The following is a 23,481-nucleotide window of genomic DNA, read 5'->3' as shown; positions in this document are numbered from 1 at the left end:
TTAGACAAATAGGCCATAAAATGCCTCACATGAGTGCCAATCAGCTTTAGCTATTATGTAAGTTAGGACCAGTTCAAGTTCTACTGACAACTAAGTTTTTAAAATATATTTTCATGGTTTTGATGATTTCAGAATACTAATACAAGATTGCCAACCTATCTTTCTTTGATACAGAGTTACTTTCCACATAGGCCTTTTCCCCTTACCTTGTATTCTCTACCCAGCCCGGCTCATCCATGGCCAAACTGTTTGTTTTGACCTATGTACATATGATCCTACATTTTTATTCCCAGCCTGAAATTCACTCTGTATATAAAAGTGTTTACTTAGCATTTCTATGCAGAAGTCTCATAGATACCCCAAGCTTTTTATATTCAAAACTAACTTCTTGATTTTCTCTGCCCATCCTGCTCTTCTTCCCATCTTCCTCATCTTAACCCATTATACCTCCATTCATCCAGCTGTTCAAACCAAAATGTGGTATCATCCTTGATTTCCTTAGTGGCCTAATCTGAAATGTGACATCCTTGATTTTTCAAGTCCTCTTCCAAACCATTATTCACATAATGGCCAGAGTGACCTTTCTAAAACAAATTGAGTTGTTATCATTTCTTGGCTTAGAACACTTCAGTAAGTGTTCTAGTGCCTGCTTTCCTCTCAGTTCCCAATTTGCCTGTTAGTCAAGGTGCCCAAGGCTACTGGCTTTCTTTTTTTCTTCTGATCCTCACTTGACTCCTCTTCTTCCTTCATATCTCACCCTAATGGTCACTTCCTCAAGAAACTTTTCCTGACAACCCAGTATAAATTAGGACCCTGATACAGATATACCTTCTAATGCTTTCTCCTAGAATGCATGCATATGTAATAGCTAATAGTTCAAACTGTAAGACACCAAAATATAGTTATAGTGGTATATGAGGAGGAGCACTTTTCTTTAGACAAGGATTTTAGTAACAAAAAATACACTTTTTTCTATTTTCAGAAAATTCAGAAAAGAACACTTCGATTCCTTTGTAACTTCAGATTTCCCTTGAGAAAATGTTGAGATGTGCAACTGGGAAGGGATTAAAGTTTTAGTAAAACAAACTAATGGACAAAAGATTAATAGATAATACATGAAAAAGAAAAGGAGGGGGGAAAGCCTGGGAAATCTAGGCAGACTTCTCTACTGCTTGCTAACGTTTTTCTGAGAATAGAGACCATTGCATAGGCTCAGAAGGCAGTTTAAATCCTTGCTTAACACTATTTCTGTGACCCTCTACAAAACATTTAACCAATAGGTGTCTGGGTGGCTCAGTGGGTTAAGTGTCTGCCTTTACTTCAAGTCATGATCTCAGGGTTCTGGGACTGAGTCTTGTGTTGGGCTCCCCTCTCAGTGGGGAGTATGCTTGAAGATTGTCTATCTCTTTCCCTTTGCCCCTACCCTGTCTCTCTCTCAAATAAATAAATAAAATATTAAAAAAACAACATTTAACCTATCTGTACCTTACTTTCTTCATGTCTAAATGGATGGTTGCCATCCATCTGAACTATCTCCCAAAGTTATTCTGAAAACCAAAAAGGATAACAAATGTGTGTTCCTAATTATAAATTGTAGCAAATTGTAAATCCAGTGACTCAAAGTGAGGACATCATAATTATAAGAGCTAACATTAAATATTCCAAATATCTGTCTCTGGGGCAAGAACGTTGCTAAATTTACTCTTATTCTGAGTATATTTTGTAAATAAGGTGTCAGTAAACTCTAAAATGCCCCTCCCACTTCTGCCCCTTATGTAAGAGCCTGTCCCCACTTCCTTGCCTTTCTCCTAGGATGGTCAGCATATGCATATCATAAATGATTCCAGAAGAGCAAAGCTTACCATTTCTTATATAGTGAAGAAACATATTAAACATGCTTTTTGTGGTGATTTTTTCATAGGATGCTGTATAGATTTTATTGCTGCTGTAACAAATTAACTTAAAACAGCATTCAGTTATTATATGACAGTTCTGTAGGGTGGAAGTTCAACTTGGGTCTCACTGAGCTAAAACTGCAGTGTTGGTAGGTCTGTGTTTCTTACTAGAGGCTTTGGGGAAGATTCTGCTTCTACATGCATTGAGTCTATTGGGAAAATTCAGTTCCTTGTATTGTGCTTGTGGAACTGAGGGTCCCTGATTCAGTGCTGGCTTTTGGCTGGGGGTTGTTCTCAGATTCTGAAGAGCAATCATATTCCCTGGCTTATGACTCTCTTCTACCATCTTCAAAGTAAGTCCCCATATTTAAGAATCTCTTCTGTCTCCAGTGGGAGAAAGTTCTTTGCTTATAAGAGCTCATGTAAGTAAAGTGAACATGCATGGATTTTCTAGATAATCTCCCTATCTTAAAGTCTGTACTCTTAAATTGCATCTATTCATTAAGCCGTATGTATGTGGAGTTCCACATAAATGAAGTCCTTTTATCATGTAAATTAACATATTTACAGATTCCAGGGATTATAGTGTGGATATATTTGGGAAATCATTATTTTGTCTACTACACAGTTTCTGTATTGTATGCTTATGAATTTTTCCCACCAAATGGGACATTATTTGAAGCAAGAGTACACATATATTTGAATAGATATGTTGATAGTGCATGAATGATGGTGACAAGGAATGCACTGTTCTTTGATTTATTAAGTCCAAGCAGATGGCCTTTATGTGTGTGTGGAGAGGGAGGTGTTGAGAAGAGAAAGCATTAAAGACTGGGTCAGTTCTCCTAGAAAATGGAATTAGTCTATTTTTTATTATTTTGTGATTAGTTGTAAGTTCCTAAAATTTTTATTCAAATAAGCAAAATAAAAGGATATTTAGCTTTAAACTTTCATATATAATAGGAAAGAAACAGAGGAATTCTCAGTTCTTTTGATTCAAGAATAATTTTTAGGAATTATTGCGTGTGTGCAAGTTACAATTGAGAAAGAAGCTAAAAGAAACTTAGGAAATAAAGAGATAGGCACTTTGATGACATAAAAGGAACAGAGCTCAAGGAATGCACCTTTGAAGAGAAGTTCCTCAGGCCCAATATCTAGAACCTATAATATTTATTAGCAACAATAAAATTGCTCTCTTGGAGCCCAAGTTAATATGGTTAATCCATCTGATCAGACCATAAACTCTAAGATTGTGTGCACATTCACAGCAGGGTTCATGTAATGGGGAAACAGCAAAGAAAAATAAAAGTATATATCCTGTAAATGATAAAATAGGCTAACTGAATGAGATGGAAAACTCAAGAGAAAAGATACTTTCCAGAAATCAAAGAAGGGAGAATATTTCTGCAGAACTATTAGGAAATAAATTCTGCATGGTTGGTAGTTTTTAAAGTGTATATTATGGAGCACCTTGTTACTGACTTTTACACCCAACAAAATAGTCTGTCCATGTATATTTAGACTTTAAATGTCTTTAAGAGAGACTCTCTGATTTTCATTTATTCTTTTTTTTTTAACATTTTATTTATTTATTTGAGAGAGAGACAGTGAGAGAGAGCATGAGCGAGGAAAAGGTCAGAGGGAGAAGCAGACTCCCCATGGAGCTGGGAGCCTGATGCGGGACTCGATCCCGGGACTCTAGGATCATGACCTGAGCCGAAGGCAGTCGCTTAACCAACTGAGCCACCCAGGCGCCCCTGATTTTCATTTATTCTTAAATCAAAATACTTAATCTATAAGAATAGCACTTATATTCTATTGAACTGTTGATGCATCCAATTTTTATCATGTCATTTTAAAAAAGTGATGAATTTTTGGGTGCCTGGGTGACTCAGTGGGTTGAGCCTCTGCCTTCGGCTCAGGTCATGATCTCAGGGTCCTGGGATCAAGCCCCGCATCGGGCTCTCTGCTCAGCGGGGAGCCTGCTTCTTTTTCTCTCTCTCTGCCTGCCTCTCTGCCTGCTTGTGATCTGTCTCAAGCTGTAAAATAAATAAATAAAATATTTTTTTAAAAAAGTGATGAATTTTATTATGTATGATTCCATAAAAAACCATATCTGTAGGGATATGTATTGGAAGCAAACAAGAAAACAAAAACACAGATTTAAAGAATAACCTTCCTTGAAAGTATTCTGTACGAGTTTTGGTACTATGTATATTCATTGAGAAAATAACCCTTTTAATCAGAGCTTTCAAATTTATTAGTCTACAATAGTACATACTTATTATCATATTTTATTTGTGGCTACAATACTGACCTTTATATATCTTTACTCTTTCATTTTTATTGCTTCTTTAAACTTATTCATTTGTCTTTCATTGCTATTTTCAAAACCAAGATCTTTTTATTTAGTGATCCCACAATTTTATTCTATTGATAACTAAATTTAATGAATTGCTCTGCTATCTTTTTCAAATCTTACTGCCTCCTATCCTTAAGTTTCTTTTATTTCCTAGCTTCTTGAATTGAATGCTTAATTTATTTTCAAGTCTTCTTGTATTAAAATAAGAACATTTAAAGCTATTGATTCTTCTCTAACTACAGAATTTGTCACATTCTCTGTGGTTTAAATTGCAGTGTGATTAATTCCTGTGATTTCCTATAAAGTAAAACACTAAAGTTTGGGTTACTCCTTTATACCAAGAGTTATTTAAAAAGAGTTTCAAAGTTTCCAACTGGTTTTATTTTACATTTGCTGAATTTTTATTCGAAACTCCATTGCTAGTTGCATTTTCTCTATAGGGTCTGTATAATATACCATTCCTTTCTGTTTTGTCATGTTGCTGCTATGGGAAAGAGAATCTGTCCTTCTGCATTTTCTGAATAGTTATCATTGGTATGTCAAAAAGTTATTGGTTTTTATATGTTGGCTTTGTGATCAACATGCTAAATTTTCTCCTCGTCTAGCAGTTTTTAGTATAAATCAGCAGATTTATATTTTGAATTACCTAGTATATCTTCCCATCAACTGCACATGATGCTTATTCTCTGCTCTTTTCTAATGTTTACTTCTTATTTTATCCTCTTCTCTATTCACATTTGCATTGACTAGTACTTTTAGAACTTTCAGGAAAACAAGATAGTCAGCATCATTGCCTCCTATCTGATTTTAATGAGAATGTTTTCAGCATCTCACAAATGAGTGTGTTAAGGAAGCTTCCATCTATTCCTATGTCACCAACAATAAAACAAATCTGAATTGACCTATTAATATGGTGGAATACATAAATATATTAATGCTTTCCCAGTATTAAATAATCCCCACATTCTGAATAAATCCTGTTTAGCTGTAGTAAATTAATCTTTTAATGCACCACTGGATTCTCTTATTAATATTTTGTTTAGGATTTATACATTAAAATCTTCTGGGATTTTCTTTTTGTTTTCTATTTTTGAGTCTCAGCATTTTGCCAATTTCCAAAAAAAATTGGCAGCTCTCATTCTCTTTCTATATTTTGTAACAGTTTAAGTAGTATCAAAACTATTAGACCTTTACCTATTTGAAATAATTCACTATGAAATTAACTTGACCAGGGAATAGATCTAAGGGAAAGGAAGTAGTTCTTGTGAAATGTTCTGTCTCAGATTTTGTGACATTGTTCCTAATATTTTGGGTCTAGCTGAGAAGAAAACAGAAAATTTTATTTTATCATTTTAGTAATTTATTATTTTATAAATCTATTATTTGTCAAATCTAATATTTATTTATCAAATCCAAGGGCTTCTTTTCCACTGAAAGTAGGAGGAGAATAACAGTTGGAGTCAAATATATGTAATTAAAAATTAATTCATTTACCAAATATTTTTCAGTATTTATTAGACATTGCGCTATATGCTAGAGACAAAGTGATTAGATAAGACTACTGCCCTCATGAAGTTTAGAGTCTAGTAGAGAAGACAGTGATTTAACAAATATCTACACAGACAGATAATTAGTAATTGCTAGAAATGTAAATGAATGAAATAGGGTTATTTTATTTTTATTTATTTTTTTTAAAGATTTTATTTATTTATTTGACAGACAGAGACACAAGCAGGCAGAGAGGCAGGCAGAGAGAGAGGAAGGGAAGCAGGCTCCCCACCAAGCAGAGAGCCCGATACAGGGCTCGATCCCAGGACCCTAGGATCGTGACCTGAGCCAAAGGCAGAGGCTTTAACCCACTGAGCCACCCAGGTGCCCCTAAATAGGGTTATTTTAAAGAGAATCCTGGATTTGAGAAGGAAGCTTAGGATTGGGTAGTCAGGCTATTCCTACGTGAGTAAGTGACATTGAAGTTGAGATTTACAATTATGACTTTGGGAAACAAAAGTGGAGGGAAAAGTGCTCCAGTCAAATGTTATAGCACAGGAAATGTCCTGATTTGGGAAACAATTTGGTATTCTCAAGGAACTGAAAGGGGTCGGAAAGACTCATCACACAAGTACAAGATCAAGAGTGGTATTAAGATGAGGCTAGAGTCATAGGCAAAGGGAAAGCTTCACAGCTTTCTTCTCCCTGCCTGTGAACTAGGGTTCCTGATGTTTATTCCTACGCCTCTTCTTTGGCCATCAGCAGACAGGGAAGAGATATTTAAGCTGAGCACATAAAATTAACAGAATATGTAATTCTTTGTTGTTGTGAAGGCTTATGGTTAGTTAGAATAGTGCTTCTATTTTCTAAATCAAATGACTGCTCATGTCAGGAACCCATAAGGGCACCATCAAATGCTGTCCAGGTCAAGAAAATGCTGAGGTGGAGTTGGATACTCATTCCCAGTGCTTGTACCCATACACTGATGCATTGGAGTTGGATCCCCAAACTACCCAATGTTCTGTCCTCTCCTCTAGGCCCTGCTGCTCTGAAGTTGAGACTGTCTCGGGGTTCTGTCTAATATCAGAAAGACACATGGGCTGCATTGCTCTTCTCTCAATCTTTTATGTTCTGTACTGTACTCTGAAGAAAATAATCAATGTTTCCTACTTGTGAGTAATACCTTTACATAGTATATATCCCTGATATTTTTTCTCAATTTTATATTTTCTTTTAAGTTTAACAGGGATTGGAAGAGAAGAATAGTTAAGCATATTTATTCAGTTTGTTATTTTGAACTGAAAGTCTGAAGAGCTTCAAATTTGAAAAGACATATTATCTTCTCTTGGTTCTCAGTTAAATAAGAGAAAGCATATATTCTCAAAAGCAAGAGATGGAAATTGAGATGAAACAATATATTAAGATGCACAGGACACTGGATGAGATAAGCAATAAACATGAGTTAATTGTAAATGCCATAAAAGAATTTAAAATTGCATAAGGTTAGGCATTAACCAATATTATTACTGTAAAAAATTGAATCAGTCATGTGGAAATAAGCCTGAGAAGCAAAAATGCAGAGGACTCATAGAGAGAAAAGAATATGACAAGAGGGAAGATTACAGAAGTGGGTGAAGATAGAGAAGAAAGGGTCAACATATGGATAATTTGTTTTCCTGCAGAAAAGAGCAGGATATAATTTATGGAATGAATCTGCATTTTTATAATAATAAAACAATCAAAAGAAAGTACTTTAAGCAATGCAATAAATATGGGAGAAAACAAGGAAAGAGTAAGGGAGAGAGAAAAAGAAGACCAAAAGTAGATTAGAAACTAGATATTCGGTGAGACTCTTAGTATTAATACCCTATTAAAGCAAAACCCCAATGTTCATAGCAACAATGGCCACAATCGCCAAATTGTGGAAAGAGCCAAGATGCCTTTCAACAGATGAATGGATAAAGATATGGTTCATATATACAATGGAGTATTATGCCTCCATCAGAAAGGATGAATACCCAACTTTTGTAGCAACATGGATGGGACTGGAGGAGATTATGCTGAGTGAAATAAGTCAAGCAGAGAAAATCGATTATCCTATGGTTTCACTTATGGAGCATAAGGAATAACACGGAGGACATTGGGAGAAGGAAAGGAAAAGTGAATTGAGGTAAATTGGAGGGGGAGATGAAGCATGAGACTGTGGACTCTGAAAAACAAGCTGAGGGTTTTGGAAGAGGGCAAGAGGGTGGGAGGATGGGCAAGCCTGGTGGTGGGTATTAAGGAGTGCACGTATTGCATGGAGCACTGGGTGTGGTGCATAAACAATGAATCTTAGAACACTGAAAAAATAAAATAAAATAAAATAAAACAAAATAAAGGAAAAAACCTTAAAAAAAGCAAAACCTTTGTTTTCAGGTTTTCAAATTATGCTCAGATTCTATTTTCCCTAGTTGCCATATTTTTAAAACTGAGTCTAATGAATAGTGTTTTTTTCATTGGAAAATAATTAAAAGTATAATACAGAGAATAAAAATTATCATAGTTCTAATTTCTGTCCATTCTTTCTTTATATCTATATCTGTAAGTAGGTTGATTAAAGTTTTATTTATTTATTTATTTGAGAGAGAGAGAGAGAGAGACAGTGAGAGAGAGCATGAGTGAGGAGAAGGTCAGAGGGAGAAGCAGACTCCCTGTGGAGCTGGGAGCCTGATGCGGGACTCGATCCCAGGACTCCAGAATCATGACCTGAGCTGAAGGCAGTCGCTTAACCAACTGAGCCACCCAGGCACCCTCTAAGTAGGTTGAGATCAACCTTCAAATACAATTTTGTATTCTGATTTTCAACTTTTTTCATTTTGCCATGTCATCAAAATTCTTCACAATGGCTTGTGAATTTTCCATTGTGTATATTTCCCAAAATTAATGCAGTATTCCCCTAATGCTTTGACTTAAAAGGAATGATGATAGTATTAACTTTCTTTAAAATGAGCACCTACTTAAAGGCAGCAGTTGTTTTCTGCATAAATAGAGGAGTTTCTGTTGAAAAGTACAATGGGAACATATATACATAAGACTAATGACTAGAGGGAAGTAAAATTCCATCAGCACTAATCAATGCTCATAGAGTTAATATGATAGAGTTTCCTTCAGTGATAAATGGGTAATGCATGTCAATCAAGGAAAATGGTCATTTAGCATTATTTCATCAATTTGAGTAATTTACATTATTATTCATTCAAATTGTGATTTACATCTAAAATTGTATCATGGGTTATAACATGAAGTGGTCCTTTGTAGAATAGAATATTTAACATACAGAGCTGCAAGGGAAGTGTTCCATATAAATTAAATAAACTAAAACAGGGGACACCTGAGTGGCTCAGTCAGTTGAGCTCCGGACTCTTGATTTCTGCTCAGATCATGATCTCAGGGATTTGAGATCAGTCCTGCCTCTGGCTCTGTGCCCAGGGAGAGTCTTCTAGAGATTCTCCACTGTTCCTCTCCCTTTGCCCCTCCCCGCCTCACAGGCATACACATGCTCTTTCTTTCTCTCTCAAATAAATAAATCTTTAAATAAGCTAAAACAGAAGCTTAATTTTCCCCAATAAAATAATTCCAAACAAAAATCAACATTTGTTTAACACCTAATAAAGGAAAAGAAACTCAGGAGTGCATTCGATAATTTCAACTAAAGATTTCTTTGAAATCCAATTGTAACATTTTAATGGTTACATTCAAAATAATTTAAACCTGCCAAAATTTATCATTTTCTTCTCAAAATGGTATCGCAATTTAATAAGAGATATGATATTACATCTTATCATAGGTACAATATTTACCAAATAGAACTAAGAGTCATCCATATGCTTGTGGTTAGCGTCCCAGTACCTCTGCTTACTATTCTATGGTGTATCAAGAGTCACATGAATTTTCTAATATAGCATGATATATATAAACTGTGGAGGTATGCACACCTATATTCTAATCTAGCCTTATCAACCAAGGAGCTAGGAGATACCAGGAAAATTCCTTAACCTCCAAGAGCCACATTTTCCTCATCAGGAAAACAGAGCTAACAATTGTAGCTTAAAGGACTCATACTATACCTGGAACATAGTAGATGTGCATTACTAATGTTGCTCTCAGTTTCCTAATCTGTAATTAGTCACACTAAAAGGACTGAATAACAGTATTTATAATAGCTTAAAATGTTAATATATTTAATCTCATTGCCATAGAAAATACATATTTATATAGACACACACATACACACAAAGGCATGCGCAAAAATCATGCTGTATGGAACAGCATAGTTTCTAGCTGAATAAACAGCTCTGAATATGCAACTGAACATAAGAAAGACAACTGAAATCCATTTACTGAGCCATTATCAGTTATCCTTGCCTGTAATATCCATTGCCTAGATATCCCCATGATGAATAGCCATGTTAAAGTAAATTATAGATTGAGAGAAGCAAAAAGACAGTTAGATATAGTCCTTCATTTATTTTCCATTCTGTTGTTTAGACACATACTCCTTGGAATTTCTAATGTAATATGACTTGCTATTGTCACATAGCCTTCCAAATGGGGGGAAGGGAAAACTAAAGAATGGCAAGTAACAATTGAGGTTTTATTAAAAAGTTAAAATAAAGGACTTTTTCTGTACTAAGTGGAAAACTTTTAAAACAAATACTGCTTCAATCGAGATAAGTCGACACATGATTTTGATTTTACAAATTCCAATTATTTAATGCTTCATTAAATTTTATTTTGGTTCATAATAGTTTAGTTCAGATTTTTAACAACTGCACTCAATGTCTATGCATGTTACACTGAATGTATAGGATATCCTCATTTTTACAACAAAGCCACAGAAATATACCATGTTAATTATAATTTCAAAATGCCTATAAATTATTCTTATGGTATACGTAGTACATTTGTCCACACAATTTATTTGTAAAATACATTCTCTAAATGTTCAATTCTTTGATTATCCTATTGCTCACTAAATTTCAATAGTCTTTACTATAGCCGCATTGGTATTTCGTCCATATTGTTCCCTCTACTCAGAATTTTTTTTTTTAATTCATGTCTTAACCTGGCTATTTATTACATATCCTTTAAACATCAAATGATATGTCCTTCCTTTAGGAAAGATTTCAGGGACCTCCCTGTAAATATCAATTCTTGATCATGTATTCTTCAGTCTCATAACACTCATTGTAGTATCATAGAAATTTGTTTCGTCATTTGTTTAAAGTCTGTTTCTAACACAAAGTAGTAAGTTCTGTGAAGGTAGGAATCCTGCCTGCTTTAGCTGAACTACTGTATCTCCAGGGACTTACACAAATATGGCAGAGTTGGTAGGCATATGATAAATACTTGATAAATGAATGAATAAATGAGTGAATAAAATAGATATTAATCTCCATGAAATTCAGTTTCCCTGTCTGTAAGGTAGAAATAGTGATACCCACCTCATACAGATTTTCTTATGATTGATTTAGCTATAATTGATGTGAAAACATAGCAGAGCACCTGGTGTGTACCATGTGTTAAATAAATGACAGTATTCATGAACATCTCCACTTCTGAAGTTCACAGCTGAGTAAGTAAGGCAGGCAAGTAAACAAGCTACTGCAAGTATGAGAGAGTCAGAGGGGAAGTACAGAATAAGGTGCTATGGGAGTTTACCACAGACATACTTACTCTAGGTAGGGGTGGATCTCCCTAAGAAAGGAATGAATGATTGGTAAATTAATAAATTAATAAAAGAATAAATGAAAACTATGAATTCTAGGTACAATGCTAGGTTAAAGAAGTAAAGATAATTAGTCACAGTCCCTATGTTAAAGAGATTATGGTCTACTGATCTTCTATGTTGACATTTCCTCTACAAGTTATCTTCAAAATACAATAACTAGTAGAAGTATCTTATAAATGAAATCTCACAAACCCTCTTATTTTTTTTAAAATTGAGAAATACAGGGTTAAATTGGCTAGTTTATTTTAACAACACATTTTCACACAATCGACTTGTCTAATCTGCTACCTTCTTTGGTGTTGGATAGTCACAGTCTTTAACATACCCAGTGTGTTGATAACTACATAATTCCTTGGGATGATAAAAAACATCCCTTTGAGGTACAAATTTAGAGAAAATTGCCTAGTCTTTGATAGAAATTTGCCTCTATATAATATGGAGTGTTCATATCCTTTATCATTCTGACTATAAACATTTGAAGTTTCAGAAGAACAAACCAATAGCCTTTCTTAGGTTGTTCAGTCTATTAAGCACAAGCCCTTGCACTTAGTGCTTGATATGTAATATAAAGCATTTATTTTAATTAATTAGATCAATATGTATTTGTTAGGTTAGAAAAAAAAAAACTCCTTTGTTAACTCTCAATTTCCATGGAATATTTTATTGTTGTTAAAAGGGAGATAGCAAGCCCCAAATTGAGTCACTTATGCTAAACCTCATGCCAGCAATCCCAGACTTGATACCTAATCATATTGTAGCTTCAATAGCTCAGGAATATAACCTTTATCCAGTCACACTAGAATTACCTGGTTAGCGCTAGTGAGGCAATCCACCCAAAAGGCCCTTCTGTTCCCCTTAGGAAATAAGATATTCTTTGCTAATATTTTCCTTTTTCCACCTACCCTCATGCCTTTAAAACTTTTCCACAGCTTGGTGGAGCTCCTTTCTATTGCTAGATGGGATGCTGCCCAATTCATCATTGAATAAAGCCAATTTGATTTTCAAATTTACTCAATTGAATTGTTAACACTGTAGAAAGTTGGCATTATGATATACAGATGGAGAGGAGAAGTGAGTTGGGGAAAATTGGAGGGGGAGACAAACCATGAGAGACTGTGGACTCTGAGAAACTGAGGGTTTTAGAGGAGAGGGGAGTGCAGGGTTGGGTGAGCCTGGTGGTGGGTATTAAGGAGGACACATATTGCATGGAGCACTGGGTGTGATGCATAAACAATGAACCTTGGAACACTTAAAAAATAAAATGAAAAAAATTAAAAAATGATATACAGATGTTTTTGGGAAAGGGAAGAGAAATGTACTCACCTATATATTTGAATTTGCTTCATTTGGATATTATTTAATAGCAGCATATCCTGTTCAGCAACACAAGAAATATATTTGTCATGTTATCATTAGATAGAAGCTCACTTGAAGTCACTTCTGCAGCTACTGATTCTATCAAAGGTACAAATTTTTACCCTTGCCATAAAAACAGATTCTTAGATGGGTAGGGCCAGGGGAAGCCCCTTTTATCTTGACCTACCTAATGAAGAAGTTATTTCTTAACCTATGGGAAAACAGTAGAATGATTATTATGACTATAGTGATTATTAATACTGTATTTTTAAAACTGAGGTACCACTAAGTGGGCATAATCACTAATTCACCACAACTTGTTCAGAAATATAGTAAAAATATTCCCATTCCTTACCTCATCTCCTTCCCCAACCCAGGTAATATATCAAAATTAGAAACTTACATTAACATAAAGCAAACATCCATAATTCACATTAGATGTTTTAGCATGAAATTAGGTGATTTCAGAATTACAACACATTAGATTAACACTGAAGAATGATGAATGTTAAAATCCCACTCAACAAAATCTCTTAGCTGAAGAGAAAAAAATGTATATATCCTTAAACCTATATATTATTATTACACTATGAGGTTATATAATAAAATCAATGTGCATCATTTAGTCACTCTTCAAATATAAATACACTCCTGGGTTTCCTGGAAATGTGGATGAAATGAAACATTACTGCACTTAAAATGGAATACCAACTATAATCAATGCTAGTCAAATATATATTTTTAATAAAAATTCATTTGTAGATTTTTTTTAAATCTGAAAAAAATCTCCAAGTCCAAATAGATTCACTAGTGAATTCTACCAAACATTTAAATAAGAAATAATACCAATTTGATACAAATTCTTCCAGAAAATTGAAACAAAGGGTATACTTCACAAATCATTCTCTGAAACTAGTATTACTGTGATACCAAAAAAGGTTTTTTAAAACTTTACAGACTTTCCTCAACTTACTATGGTTTGACTTAACAATAGTTCAACTACGCAATGGTGTGAAAGCATTATCCATTCAGTAAAAACTGTACTCAGAATTTTGAATTTGGATCTTTTCCTGAGCTAGTGATAAGGATGTCTACTCATTTCACATCTACGTAAGATTTTTCTGGTCATTCTACACAGTTTAGTAAGAAAATATAAAATTAAGGACATCGAGGTTAGAAAAGAAGCAAAACTATCTTTAATTAGAGATGACATAATGATAAGTATGACAATCTTATAGATGCTCAAAAGTGCTATTAGAACCAATTAGTGAAATTAACAACTTTTCAAGATAATAAATATATGAAACATATTAATATGTGACCAATATATCACATTTTATATAGTCAGTATATAACCACAATTGATCTATATATAATCAGTATTGATTTACACCAAATCAATATGCAAAAATCAATTGTACTTCAGAGGTTGAATTTTTAAAATTACTATTTATAACAACATCAAAAGTATGAAATACACAGAGATAAATTTCACTGAAGATATAGAAGTCTTCCACATTTAAAACTATAACACACTGCCAAGAGAAATTAAAGAAGACCCAAATAAATGAAGCAATATAACATAATCATGGATTGGAATACTCAAAATTGCTAATGTGCCAATTGTCCCCTAAACTGATCTAACAATTCATTGTAAAAATTCTAGTAGTCAAAATCTTAGCACAGTTTTTATGGAAATTAACAAGATAAATCTAAAATTTACATACAAAATGTCTAGCAAAGCAAAATTTTGAAAAAGAACAAAGTAGGAAGACTTATACTATTTGACCTAAAGTCTTATACATCTATTATAATCAAGACACTGTGACATTGGCAATAAAGTTAGATATATCAGTGGAACCAACAAAAAGAAAAGTTCAGAAATAGACTCATATATAAACTATCAGTTCACTAGGGTGCCTAGGTGGCTTTGCTGGTTAAGGGTTAAGCCGTTAAGCATCTACCTTCAGCTCTGGTCATGATCCTGGAGTCCCCAAGATTGAGTCTGACATTGGGCTCCCTGCTCAGTGGGGAGTCTGCTTCACTCTCTGCCCCTCACCTGGCTCTTGCTCTCTCTCTTGTATGCTCTCTCTCAAATAAATAAATAAATAAATAAATAAAATCTTTTAAAAAACCTTATCAGTTGGCTTTTGATAAACATATTAAGGCAATTCTATGGAGAAAAATCATCTTTTCAAAAAATGATGCTGAAATAATTGCATAGCCATATGCTGAAAGAAATGAACTTCTACACTTACTTCACATCATATACAAAAAAAAAAAAAATCCCAAAATGGATCACTGATTTAAATGTAAAAGCTAAAACTACAACTTCTATAAGAAACAGGAAAAAAAATTCCTAAGACACTTGGGTTTGGCAAAGATTTCTACAATATGATACAATATTCTAAAAAGATTTTTTTAAGTAATTGGATTTCATCAGAATTAAATAGTTTGGCTCTTCATAAAGCACTAAAAAATGAAACAACAAGCTATATAATAAGAGAAAATACTTGCAAAATTTATATTCAACAAAGAATTTCCATTTAGAATCTATAAACAACTATTACAATTAACTAATAATAAAACAAAGAACTCAATGAAGTATGGACAAAAGAGGTAAAAAAAACACAAAAAACAACAAAACCCACTTCACCAAAGAAGACATATGAATGGCAAACAAATACATAAAAATCCCTTAAACTAGACAGAGAAACCGTAACAAGTACTTACAAAGATGAGTAGCAACTGAAACTCTTTTATACTACTGGTGAAGATTTAAAATGGCACAATCACCTTGGAAAACAATTTTTTTCTCTTAAAATGTTCAATATATATCCAGTATAGGATCTATTCACTCTACTCCTAGCTATTTACCCAAGAGAAATGAAATTATGGGTATATAAAAATATTTGTTTAAAATTTTTGATTATCTGCTTTGTTCATGGCAGCCCCAAATTGGAAACATCACAAATGTCTATCAAGAGGTGAATAGGGGTTCCTGGGTGGCTCAGTGGGTTAAGCCTTTGCTTTTGGCTCAGGTCGTGCTCTCTGCTCAGCAGGGAACCTGCTTCCTCCTCTCTCTCTCTGCCTGCCTCTCTGCCTACTTGTGATCTCTCTCTGTCAAATAAATAAATAAAATCTTTAAAAAAAATTTTAAAAAGGTGAATAGATAAATACCTTACAGTATATCCATAGAACAGAAAGCTACTCAGTAGAAAAAAGATGAATACAAATATGGATGAATCTCAAAATCTTTATGCTAAGTAAAAATATCCAAACAAAAAGGAGTACATATTTGATTGCATTTATATAAGTTCCTAGAAAAGAAATAAAAACTAATCTATATTGCCAAAAAGCAGATCATGGGTTACCTGAGGAAGAGGAGAGGTGGAAGGGATGGTAGGGAATGGTTATAAAGCGGCGTGAGGGGCGCCTGGGTGGCTCAGTGGGTTAAGCCGCTGCCTTCAGCTCAGGTCATGATCTCAGGGTCTTGGGATCGAGTCCCGCATCGGGCTCTCTGCTCAGCAGGGAGCCTGCTTCCCTCTCTCTCTCTCTCTCTCTGCCTGCCTCTCTGTCTACTTGTGATCTCTCTCTGTCAAATAAACAAATAAAATCTTTAAAAAATAAATAAATAAATAAAGCAGCGTGAGAAAACTTTCAGTGGTGAAGAATATGCTCATTATCTTGATTGTGGCAATTGGGGTGTGTGTGTGTGTGTGTGTGTGTGTGTGTGTGTGTGTGAGAAAATGTATCATATTATGCACTGTCTATATAAGCAGTTTATTATAGGCCAGCTTAATAAACTGGCCAACTTAATAAAATGGTAAACAGTAATAAACAATAGACTTCATTACATACAGCCTAATAAAAGAGAGAAAATTAACAAAATTTCACGTACAAGCTATTAACCTCAGTCATGTCATCATTTCTGAACCTCATTTTCCCAACCTTTAAAAAAATGGGGAAAATAACAGTACATCTCCATAACACTGTAAGGTGTAAAAATGAGCTAAGGCATATAAAAAGCTGATCCCTATGTCAGTTACATAACATACACTTGATAAATGCTCTTATTAAATTTAATATGGCAAACATACATAGGGATCTGAAAACACAAAGTGCCAAGCTGAAACTGGTTCTATAGCTGCTCTAGAGTTATAAGAAATGTGGATATTAATGGCCAAGCAAGAACAGACTACCAAAGCTTGTACGTACACAGGCGAGAAATAAGAACTGAGATCCCTGCTTAAAGCCCAGACTCCCTAAGTAATAGATGGCTCACCTGCAGCAAAAATAACAACAATAACAAAAAACCTTTCTGTCTTTTTATGGCCTTTGAATGGGAAATTCTTCAAAGATTTGGGAAACTCCAAGCTAACAATTAAAGGGAGTCCAGATTAGTTTTTGTTTTGACCCTAGGGTAATCAGTAGAAGCAAATGCAAATTCTGCACAAATGGAAACATCCTCAAGCCAACACTCTTGGGATTTCTACAACTCCCTGGTAAACATAAGCTAACAATTCATACTTACAAAATACATGTATAATCAAACTACCATAAGCAGGAATCAGAAAACAAAGAGCCAAATTAGTATGATAAAATGGCTTGAAAAAACGTAAAAAGGAACAAAACACAGAAAGGAAAGATATATATCTTTGAAAATAACAACTCAAGACCTCACGGACTGTTTACCTAAATAAAAAAAAAAAAAATCAAAGACGGAGAAAGAAAAATTAGAAATTACAAAGAATGCCCACTCATTAGCAGAAAAACATGCTACAATATATTCTGTATTAAAAGACAAAATAAAATAAATAAAAACAACAAATTTCCACTGGTTTTACTGCTTTGGCCCTTGCTTCCCTGCAGTGTTTCTTCCACAAGGCATCAAGGGTAATCCTTCTAAAAAATAAGTCCGGTCGTATCAATCCCCCACTTAATACCCTCCAATGCCTTCACATTTTATTGAGAGAAAAGCCATACTCTAGAAGGGCCCTGCCTTCTGTGCTACTCCTCTGACCTCATCTCATACCATTTTCCTCTTGCTTGCTCTTCTCCAGCTCCACTGATCTCTTCGCCATCTGTTCTTGGATAATGTCAAACACACCCTCAGCTCACTGCCCTGTTGTCACTCACTCTTTCCTCTGCCTGAAATGTTTCCATGGCTATCCACTTAGTTCCAGCCTTCACTTTCTACAGGTCTCTGATAGCTACTTTTTAAGGGGAGGCCTTCTCTGACCACTCTATGTAACAAAGTATACATACATACACCTTAGTCCTTCATGTTACTTACATACTGCTTTAAGATGTTCTTAACAATTTTCACCCTCTGTCATATTAATTTTTAATTTTACTTTTCCATGTAGATATTAAAAAATACTAAAAATTCATATAAGATAATTATAAGCGAGTGGTATAATAGTTAATGTAATCACCATCCAAATCAAGAAATAGCACCTTACCAGTATTCCAGAAGACTCCGTCTATCTCTTACAAATCATAAGCCCATCCATCTTCCCTAAGATAAAAAGTACATTGATGTTTTATAAAAACCTATGTTGGGCTTTTCTTTAGCTTTTACACATGAATATGTATCTATAAATAGTTTGATTTTCAGAGAAAGAGAACTATCATATGATCTCCCTGATATGAGGAAGTGGAGATGCAACGTTGGGGGTTTGGGGGATAGGAAAAGAATAAATGAAACAAGATGGGATCAGGAGGGAGACAAACCATAAGTGACTCTTAATCTCACAAAACAAACTGAGGGTGACTGAGGGGGAGGGGGGTAGGGAGAGGGTGGTGGGGTTATGGACATTGGGGAGGGTATGTGATATGGTGATGCTGTGAAGCATGTAAACCTGGCGATTCACAGACCTGTACTCCTGGGACTAATAATACATTTTATGTTTATTAAAAAATTTAAAAAATTTTTAAAAAGTTTGATTTTGTTTGATCTTTTATAAACCTAATCATACTCTATGTATTTATTTGTATCTGGCTTTTACTCTTTCAACATTATTCTGAAGAATTATCCAAATTGTTGCATGTAGCTCTAAGTGATTCATTGGCATTGCCATATATGATTTCATTATATAGATATACCAAAGTTTATTGGTTCATCAATACTTTATGAGCATTTGTGTTATGTCCAGTCTGTACCTATAATAAATGATGCACCTATATGCACATTCTTATGCATGTATCTGATGCATATATGTCCACATTTCTCTAGGGCATTACCTGGGTATGAAATTTCCAAGCTTTTGATACACATATTTTCAATTTTACTGGATAATATAAACTGTTTTTCAGGGTGGTCATACCAGTTTATACACTCCCGTATGCCATGTATGAGAATCCCCATCATTATATGTTTTCACTAATGCTAGACACTGTCTGGTCTTTATTAAGAAAGCAGTGAAATAAGAGTTAAAAAGGTCAATTTAAAGGACATATATAAGGCTGTGTCCCAAATATATTAAAGAAAACATATAGAGCATATACAATAATTAACAAGACGGAAGGCTATAAAGTAAGTCCCAATAAGTTTCAAAGGATTACTATGTAGACCAGGTTCTTCTATCACAATGCAATTGAGTTAAAGGTCAAGGGATAAGAGGATTAATAAAAGAGCCTAAAAATTAGAGAACTTTTAAATATGCTTTTAAATACCTCATGGGTCAAGAAGAAATCATAATGGAAATAGGAAAATCTTTAGATCTTAATGAAAATACTACACATCAAATGAAAAATGATACATTTCAAAACTTGTGGGTGTAGTAAAGTCAAAGCAAATATCCAGAGAGAAAACATGGCCTTAAGTAATTATTTGAGGAGAGACATAAGCCAATTACCTAACTTAAGAGTTATATCAGTCAAGCGAACTCAGAGAATGAAAGAAAACAAAGACAAGGATAAAAGTAACGAAATAGGAGATAATGAAATAGAAAATAATGGTAAAATAGGACCAACAAAGTCAACAGCTACTTCTTCAGCAGGAATAAGGAAATGGATAAATCTCTGTGAGAACAAAATAATATTGAAAATGTAAAGTACACATAACTAAAAATATAGCAGTTAATGATAAAATGGTGATGAGATATTATAATTAACTCTAGGCCTATAACCATCAAAGCCCAAACAAATGAGCAGTTTCTTTGAAAAATACCTTATCAACACACTTAAACACACATACACAGACATAGAGACTCAGGTAGTTATACAGGTATAATCTACAGCTCAGGTCATGATCCTGGAGTCCCGGGATGGAGTCCCGCATCAGGCTCCCAGCTCCACGGGGAGTCTGCTTCTCCCTCTGACCTTCTCCTCGCTCATGCTCTCTCTCACTGTCTCTCTCTTCTCTCAAATAAATAAATAAAATGTTTAAAAAAAAAAAAGATAAGAGTCTTACTTCATACCAGGAGCTTTACCATCTGAATCCATAATGTAGCTACATCATTTATATTCTTTCCTAATTACTGATGTTATTTAACATTATTGTTATTATGTAGCTATTACTGTCAATTAGTAGTATAAAATTAATAGTTCACAAAGCAGTGCACTGAAATTTTATGAATAATACCTTAGTCTCATTGATAAAACCAGTGTTTGCCTTGTAAGCTACAAAAGCACATACTGATATTAAATCCTTCATTTTCTTGTTGATAACATAATATTCTTTGCAGAACATCAAATTCTTAGTGATAATTATTTTTCCTTCTTGGGTTGAAAGGGACTTAGTGGAAAAAAAGAAACATCTTTAAAAATATAAACCTATGTTTCCAAGTAAAATACATTTGCTGAAGATGACACATTTCCCAGAAAACACAGGGCAGTTTACAAAGATCCAGCCACCTGTTACTCTATTTTCATCAACTGTTCTCTCCCTTCCAGCTCAAAAGTTTGGGTTTCTACTTTATATAAAATTACATTAAACTACATGTTGTTATGTAAATAATATACTTTTGGGGTATATAATAGTGAATATTAGAAAAAATAGATTTTGTTATTTAAAATGGAATTACAGATTCTTTGCTCAAATAAGAAAAATGTAATTTCTTTTAAAACCAATATTATAGTACATAAGATCATCTCTATAACCAAGACTCTGCTTCCCTGAGGTGTTGGGGTATTGAAGTTTTATCTAAAAAATGTTCCATGCTGGTTTTGTCATAATGGTCATTTACCCTGAATGGATTTTTCCATAGCAGCTCTGTACATAGCCTTAGAACAGGCAGATTGTAATACCTTTTCCTGAGATTGGGAATGAGTATTAGAACAAGAGAAGCAGGTAAGGAGGATCAATTACTTTCTTACATTGGATTTGACTTTCTTTAACTTGAACCAAACTCAACAAACCAGAACCTGTGTATATTGCTGATGTCAGAAGAAAAGGTCAATAGTTGTGATAAAAATTTTGATGTGACTATAGTAAAAGGCACATGATTTGGGCCTGTCTGGGAAATGGAATTCTCCTCTACAATAAAATACAATAGAGCTTAATATTTAAACTATATTTTCCTTACATCACAAATCAAAACCATGAATTAAAAAAAAAAAACTCACCTCCAGTGACCTGAGAAAAGAGGTAACTAAATATTACTATCTTATATATAAATGGTACTTAAAAGCTGAAAAATATTTCCTTCCCAAGTAATTCTCACTTCACATAGGAGAAAATAGATGTTCAGTAACATAATTGACATAATACAATTAGTATTACTATAAGGACTAGAAAACATTTTTTAAAAATATTTTATTTGTTTATTAGAGAGAGAGAGAGTGAGTGAGCATGAGTGGGGGAAGGAGCAGACAAAGAGGGAGAAGTAGATTCCCTGCTGAGCTGGAAGCCCCATGTGGGACTCCAACCCAGGACCCCAGGAACATGACCTGAGCTAGTCAGACACGTAACCGACTGAGCCACCCAGACGCTCCTAATATTTATCAAGTGAATCCTTTCTCCATGCCAGGTAAGTATCCATAAACACCTGTACATGGCAGCTGCTAGGTTGGTTTGCCCCAGTTCCATAGATTTGATCAGTAAGGACACATCAAAGAGAGATAGATCTACTTCATTACTTACATAAGGAACAAAAACAAAATCAGCATGGTTCACCTTCACATGTCCTGGATTCTCAAGATGACACTGAATCAGAGGAGCCAGATGACAAATGACTCAAGTGGTGGTTCACTATGTCATAGAGGAGCTGAACAGTTTCATAGATTTACACAGAAGCTTGTAGTGGAGCAAAGTTGGAAAGTCCTGTGACTCCTTAGAACCAGAGAGAATGATCAACTGACTTATAGAAGCCTTCTGCAAGATAGGGAGCCTCCCACAAGATAGGGAGGTGGATGAGAAACAGATTTGTGAGAGTCTTCACAAGACTCCCATCTTGCCATGTTCCTGGGAGAGTCACAGAGTGTTCTGCCAAGATTCAGAGCAAATTGTGGTCAAGCCTTGCCTACATGGCCTATGTGGATACATGCAAGGTCTCCCAGAGCTAGGATTGAGCCATTCCTCTACATGTGCATTACCTAATTTAATCTTCAGGAAAGATAATATAATTATCTCTCTTTTACCAGTAGAGGTCCCAATACCTAAAATGGTTAAATAATTGTATGTCCAAAGGCACAGTTTATCACTTTGGATTTGGGAGACTATAAGTAACAGAAAACCCATTTAGAGAGGTTTAAACAATGGAAGTATTTTTTTAAAAATTTATTTATTTATGAGAGAGCAAGCAAGCACGGGGGGTGGGGAGCAGAGGGAAAGGGAGAAGAAGACTCCCCACTGAGCAAGGAGCCCAATGTGGGGCTCGATCCTGGGTCTCCAGAGTCATGACCTGAGCCCAAGGCAGATGCTTAACTGACTGAGCCACCCAGGCGCCCCAACAATGGAAGGATTTAATCTTCTCACCAAGAATTCTGAGGGTTAGTGATTCCAGAGTCAGTCTGGCAGTTCTTTTAAGTCACTAGGTACCTATATTCTTACCACAATTCTACTCTGTCCCCTTTACTGTGTGAACTCTTTGTCCTCAGGCTTGTCACTTCACAGTCACAAGATGGCTGTAGCTCCAAATACCTTATCACCACAGGACAGTGATCAAAGCAGAAGGAGGGAAGGTGCTACCCCAATGAAGTCAGACTTTTCCTAGCAAGGAAGGAAGGGGGAAATGGTCAGTGGGTTAGCAACCAAGGAACAATGCCTGCCACACACAAATAATCAGTATTGGAATTAAAACTAGAGGAGGAACTCATATTTTTGGAATTTCAGTCTACTACTGCCAAAGATAACATTTATTTCCTACATGCCTATTTGCAAGAGGAAAATCTGATACCTTCTATCACTTGATGAATGGATAAAACAGATTTTATTATCAATACACCTCAGCTTCTAGGTAAATCTCTTAGGCTTATCCCTGACTAAGTCTGCACAGAGCAAACTAGATGCCCTTGAGCTAAACTGGAAAGTTATTGTGTTTTCAGTAAGTGATCAGGATCAGGCTTTTCTTTTGCATAAAATGCCAGTGGGAATGGTCGCATGGCTTCTTGTCCCAGGTGGAACGTGATTAGATACAGTGTGTTTACCTCTGGACAGAATC

The sequence above is a fragment of the Lutra lutra genome, chromosome X, assembly GCF_902655055.1.
Source record: "Lutra lutra chromosome X, mLutLut1.2, whole genome shotgun sequence".
Lineage (NCBI taxonomy): Eukaryota > Metazoa > Chordata > Mammalia > Carnivora > Mustelidae > Lutra > Lutra lutra.
This window is presented reverse-complemented; position numbering follows the sequence as displayed.